This window comes from Chinchilla lanigera, unplaced genomic scaffold (assembly GCF_000276665.1).
Source record: "Chinchilla lanigera isolate Chin_1 unplaced genomic scaffold, ChiLan1.0 scaffold00043, whole genome shotgun sequence".
NCBI lineage: Eukaryota > Metazoa > Chordata > Mammalia > Rodentia > Chinchillidae > Chinchilla > Chinchilla lanigera.
This window is the reverse complement of record NW_004955444.1, coordinates 10,173,658-10,179,311: the sequence shown is the minus strand read 5'-3', so window position 1 is coordinate 10,179,311 and position 5,654 is coordinate 10,173,658. Positions and strand designations below refer to the sequence as shown.

At 42.5% G+C, this 5,654-nt stretch overlaps 1 pseudogene; it reads left to right on the top strand.

The window, feature by feature from the left end:
• Positions 1-2,940: 2,940 nt before the first annotated feature.
• LOC102006081 lies at positions 2,941-4,241 on the top strand (annotated as a pseudogene).
• The last annotated feature ends 1,413 nt before the right edge of the window (positions 4,242-5,654 follow it).

Sequence of the window (5,654 nt, the reverse complement as noted above, 5' to 3'; positions counted from 1 at the left end):
AAGAGGATGGTTAAGCGCCTCAGAGAGAAGTGATCTAACCGTCATGTTTGACTCAGTTTTAGAGCTTTTAATCCACTCCCTCTTCTCTAGAGATTGTACCCCTGTGTTTGCGCGGAAAAACTAGTGATTTGCTTTTTTTCTTCTTTTTTTCCCTTTTTTTTTTCATATAAGAGAGAAATAAATAAGCAGAGCTACAAACATACAGTGCTTGTTGAACAGATACCAACTGACTTTTTCAGGGGACAAGATGTCTGTGGGTGCAAGTTAACTTTCAGCTGCGCCCTGCACACTCCACCATTACAGCACGTATTTACCAGAACCGCACGGGAATTCCTTTTGTCACTGTATGGTTTGCATGCCTATCCGTGTATCTATTAACTGCTTTGCATTCATGAGTATCTCCAGGTAGAACAAAATTTTCACATGGAGTTTAAGCGAGTTAAACATGACATTCAGGGGCTGGGGATTTAGCTCAGCAGCACAGCGCTTGCCTGGCAAGCACAAGGTCATGAGTTCGATTCCCGGTACCGGAAAGAAAAAAAAAAAAAAAAATGAAATTCAAGTGACTTAAAACTCGATGACGGAAATGAGTGACTAACTAATTTCACATCATTTCACTCCTGGATACTCTTTCAAAAATAGTTTTGTCCCTGAGTGTTTTCAAGTTCTTTAACTACTACCTGTTATTTTCTGTTTCAGCTATATTCACGAATTTGTGAAACTTCTAGTCAGAAAACGAGCATCTGGTTCTTTCAAACTCAAAATAACTCCGTGGTAGATTTTCAGTAGGAAATATTAACCTAAAAAATGATAAAATCTGCAGTTTTGCTTTTCTTTTTACTTGTCTAATTTAAGTGGCTAAATGGGAATTTTGTAAGTCCATTAAGCCTCATAAATTTGATGTCACTTTCAAGTTTTTCTTCTTTTTTTTCTTTCTGTTTCTCAGCACTGGGGATTGGACCCAAGGACTTCACACTGAGCTACATCTCCAGCCCATTTATTAATTTATTTATTTAATTTTGAGCTTGGATCTTGCTAAGTCACTAAGTGGCCCAGGTGGGGCTTAAACCTTGTGATCTTCCTACCTCAGCCTCCTAGAATGCTGGGATTACTTTCAAATTTTGCCAGATATTCATAAAACTGAAGAAGCAAAAGAGAAGAGACTGACTTTAGGAGCCAGCAGTGTGTCCACTGGGCACTGACTGGTGGCTGCCCACAGGTTGCAGGCCCAGCTGCCTTGCCGGCGTTCCCCTCACCTCCTCTGTGGAGCCCCAGGGTGTCCATCTGCTCCGCTCCCTCTCCCCTAACACACATTCTGAGCTTTTGCTGTCTTCCTGTGAACCTTACCTATGCAAATTACATACATCACCGCCTCATTCTTTTTAACTTTCAAAGCAACCTTTTGAGGTAGGAGTCTCTATTTTACAAATAAAGAAACTGAGGTCTAGAAAGGTGTTTATTTGCCCTAGTGCAGAAAGCAAATACATGTCAGAATGATCACTTTTTCAAAGGCAGTAAAGCACCTTAGTTATGTAGGAGTGCAAACACCGCAAAGGTCCATGCTCTCTGTAGGGAATGGGAGGGGGACATGCTAGAAGATTCGGTGGAAGGAAGGCCACGGGCTGAGCTCTGTAAGATGAGGAGAAACCTGGAGATGTCTGAGTCCAAAGCCAAAGGGCTTGCACTATTCCCTCTCCTCTTCTTTGTCTGTTCAAGTGCTCTCTGTCCTTCAGCACGAAGCTCAGCTTTCACTTTCTCCATGAAAACTTACTGCCCACCTTGCTCTTCTGAACTGCTAGAGCAATTATTCATTGGGTTGAATAAGAATAGGGTGCTTTTTTAGATGCTTTTGTCACTGAAAGGGGTATAAATGCTGATGTTTGCCCATATTTGTAGCTTAACACAGCAGGCTTTTTTTTCTTATACTTTTTTGTATGTTTCTTATAGTACCTTGGGAAATACATCAAGCATTAGATATGTAATAGATTTTGAAAATATTATTTGAAGTCTTTTAAAACTAACAGTTACAAAAGTTCTAAATGCATACTCCTTACCATTGTACAAGGATCATAAATATATTAACAATTCAGAACAGTAGGGGTAGAAGAAGAGACCAATTTAATTACAGAAACATTGAAATTATAAAATAGTATACACTTGGTTTTAGACAAAACACCAAGAAGTGATATAAAAATGTTATAAATAAGTGAAATATTTTCAGTCCAAACTGAACTGTCCATCTGATAGACTTCTTTCTTCCTTCCTTTCTTTCCTTCTTTCTTTCTTTCCTTTTTTCTTTCTTCCTATCTTTCATACTGGTGTTCAAACTTAAGGCCTTGCACGTGTGAGACAAGTGCTCTACCTCCGAGCCACATCCCCAGCCCTTTCTTAAATTTTATTTTGATACAAGCTCTTATTAAGTTGCCAACTCTTGAACTTATGATGCTCCTGCCTCAGCCTCCTGAGTAGCTGGGATTATAGGTGTGTGCTGTTGTGGCCCAGCTCATCTGACAGCTTTCTTAACTCACCTCCACAGTTCCCTGCTCCCTGCTTTCTTACCCAGAGCTGCCCCTCATAGCCGTTGGTCTGTAATGCGTTCTTGGGGTCACACACTGTATTAGGAACATCTATGACCTGGTCCCTCCTGTGTCTCCAGCTCCTACACAGAAGCTGGGTAATGCATGGCACTCGTGTCATATTACATAGGCCCACGAAGAAGTTGGTATGTATGATTACATGTCTGATTACAAGCCCAGGAAGGAGGTGTCCAGGACAGCGTTTCATGGGGAAGAATGAAGACCTCAGAGGAGGCACAGCCACAGGGAAGATTTAGAGGCTAAATGTAAAGGCAACGCTTGAACTTAGTCATAAAGGAACCGTGAGAGTTTAAAAGAAGGACAGGAGGACTCTCGGCAGCGGCGCTAGAGCACCCGAGGCAAGATGGGTCAGAGTCAGAGTGGCGGCCATGGTCCTGGAGGTGGTAAGAAGGACAAGAAAAATATGAACCTCCTGCACCAACTAGAGTGGGGAAAAGAAGAAGGAAACAAAGGGACCAGATGCTGCCAGCAAACTGCCTCTGGTCACACCTCACGCTCGGTGCCATTTAAAACTATTCATTAGAGAGAATTAAAGACTATCGTCTTATGGAGGAAGAACGTATTAGAAATCAGGAGCAAATGAAACCCTTAGAAGAAAAGCAAGAGGAGGAAAGGTGAAAGGTAGATGATCTGAGGGAGACCCCAATGTCAGTATGAATCTTGGAAGAGATCATTGATGACAGTCACGCCATTGTGTCTACATCTGTATGCTCAGAGCACCACGAAGCATCCCTTCATGTGTGGGCAAGGGTCTGCTGAAGCCGAGCTGCTCAGTTCTACCCAACCACAAGGTGCGTGCTGTGATCAGGGCGCCAATGGATGGCACAGACCCTCTGGGCATAGTGATGAAGGTGGAAAAGCCCCCCAGGAAACCTGTGCCGACATTGGTGGATTGGACAACCAGATCCAGGAAATTAAGGAATATGTGGAACTTCCTCTCACCCAGCCCGAAAACTATGAAGAGATGGGTATAAAGCCCCCTAAGGGGGTCATTCTGTGTGATCCACCTGGCACAGGTAAAACCTTGTTAGCCAAAGCAGTAGCAAACCAAACTTCGGCCACTGTCTTGAGAGTGGTTGGCTCTGAACTTATTCAGAAATACCTGGGCGATGGTCCCAAACTTCTTTGGGAGTTATTTCGAGTTGCTGAAGAACATGAACCATCCATTGTGTTTATTGATGAAACTGATGTCATTGAGGCCAAAAGATACAATTTAAACTCTGGAGGTGAGAGAAAAATTCAGCAGTGTTGGAACTGCTGAACTAGTTGGATGGATTTGATTCATGGGGAGATGTGAAAGTTATCATGGCCACAAACTGAATAGAAACTTTGGACCCAGCACTGATCAGACCAGGGCGCCTTGACAGGAAGATCGAGTTCCCCCTGCCTGATGAAAAGACTAAGAAGGGCATCTTTCAGATCCACACAAGCAGGATGACGCTGGCTGATGATGTAACCCTGGACCACCTGATCATGGCAAAGGATGATCTCTCTGGTGCTGATATCAAGGCAATCTGTACAGAAGCTGGTCTGATGGCTCTGAGAGAATGTAGAATGAAAGAAACTAAGGAAGTCTTCAAGAAATCTAAAGAAAATGTTCTTTATAAGAAATAGGAAGGTACCCCTGAGTGGCTGTATCTCTAGTGAACTGCCTTCAGGCACATCGTTGGGACTTTTCTCCACCCCTGGGAAGAATGAAGTTTGGGAAGGTGCCCTGAGGGAGACTGTCTTACGGTTGATTTTCATTGGCAAAACGTGGCATGTCTTTTCCAGTATGATGTGTAGGGTGCCTACTGGATGGTCTTTACCTGTGCCCAATGTGCTGCTTGCTCCTTGCTTCCCAATAAAATGTGCCCTTCACAAAAAAAAAGTAGGGCAAGAGGGAAAGACAGTCTAGGCGGAAGTGCGTCAGAGAAGTACAGCACGTTGGAAGGTCAGGGAATGTCACACTGCCAGAAGGGCCATGGGCAAAATATACCCCTGCCCGCCCAGATCTCAGCACTCCTGACATAACTAGGAAAAAAAATCTTCCCCAAAGGAACACAGGCTGTTCACAGATAGTCTCTTTTGTGCTTAAGCAAGTTAGTTTATTGTATGTTTTCTATGTCAGAGATGACCTGTTCATCAACCACAAAGACAAAGCCTAGATTGGTTACAGATGCCCTAAATAAAAGATTTTCTCAATTTACAAATTATGCTCTTTTTTGAGACAGATTTCCCAAAGTTGCCCCATCTTCCCCAAACTTGTAATACTTGTGCTTCAGCCTCCTGAACTGCAAGGATGGCAGGTTTACACATGTGTGCCAATGGACCTGGCTTTGTATTTTTCTTACTATCCTAGAGCTTAAAACTAGGACCTTCACACTGAGCTACATCCCCAGCTCTTATTCTCATATTTTATGTGAGACAGATGATTGCTAAATTGCTCAATTGGTCAAGCTGGAAATTACAATACTCTTGACTCAGTCTCCTAGAGGCCTGCGATTGCAGGCATGAACCACCTTGCCCACATTATATTAGTTTGTATGTTCTATTATCTTTCTTTCATGTACATAAATACCCATTTATTCAAATACAGCCACATCATCATCTTCTGGAACAGTGCATAATTCTCCAAACCCAGAATTCTGGTGTAAATTTCTTACAACTCCATTTCCTGTAGAGCCATTGGCCCCAAGCTCTCATGTCAAGCCATACAGCTCTCCTTACATAAGCATTTTGTTTCTTTCTTTTCTCTTTTTGGAGACAGGGTCTCGCTATGTAGAGCAGGCTGAACTTTTTTTCTTCTTTGAATCTACTTGACTTTTTTTTTTAAATTTCATTGGTACATTTTAGATATACATAATAACAGCATTCATGATAAGGACTTTGTACCTGTACGTGATATATCTTCATTCTTTTCTTTCCCCATTCCCTCCCCTTCCTCCAAGCCCTCTTCCCTCCTTATTTACAAAAGCTATATTTCCATTTTTCCTTCCATTCTCTTTTCTTCTTGTCCTTCCTTTCCTTTACCCATTGCCCCTGCCCAGTTTCCCTTCTCCTTTAAACATTTCCTCC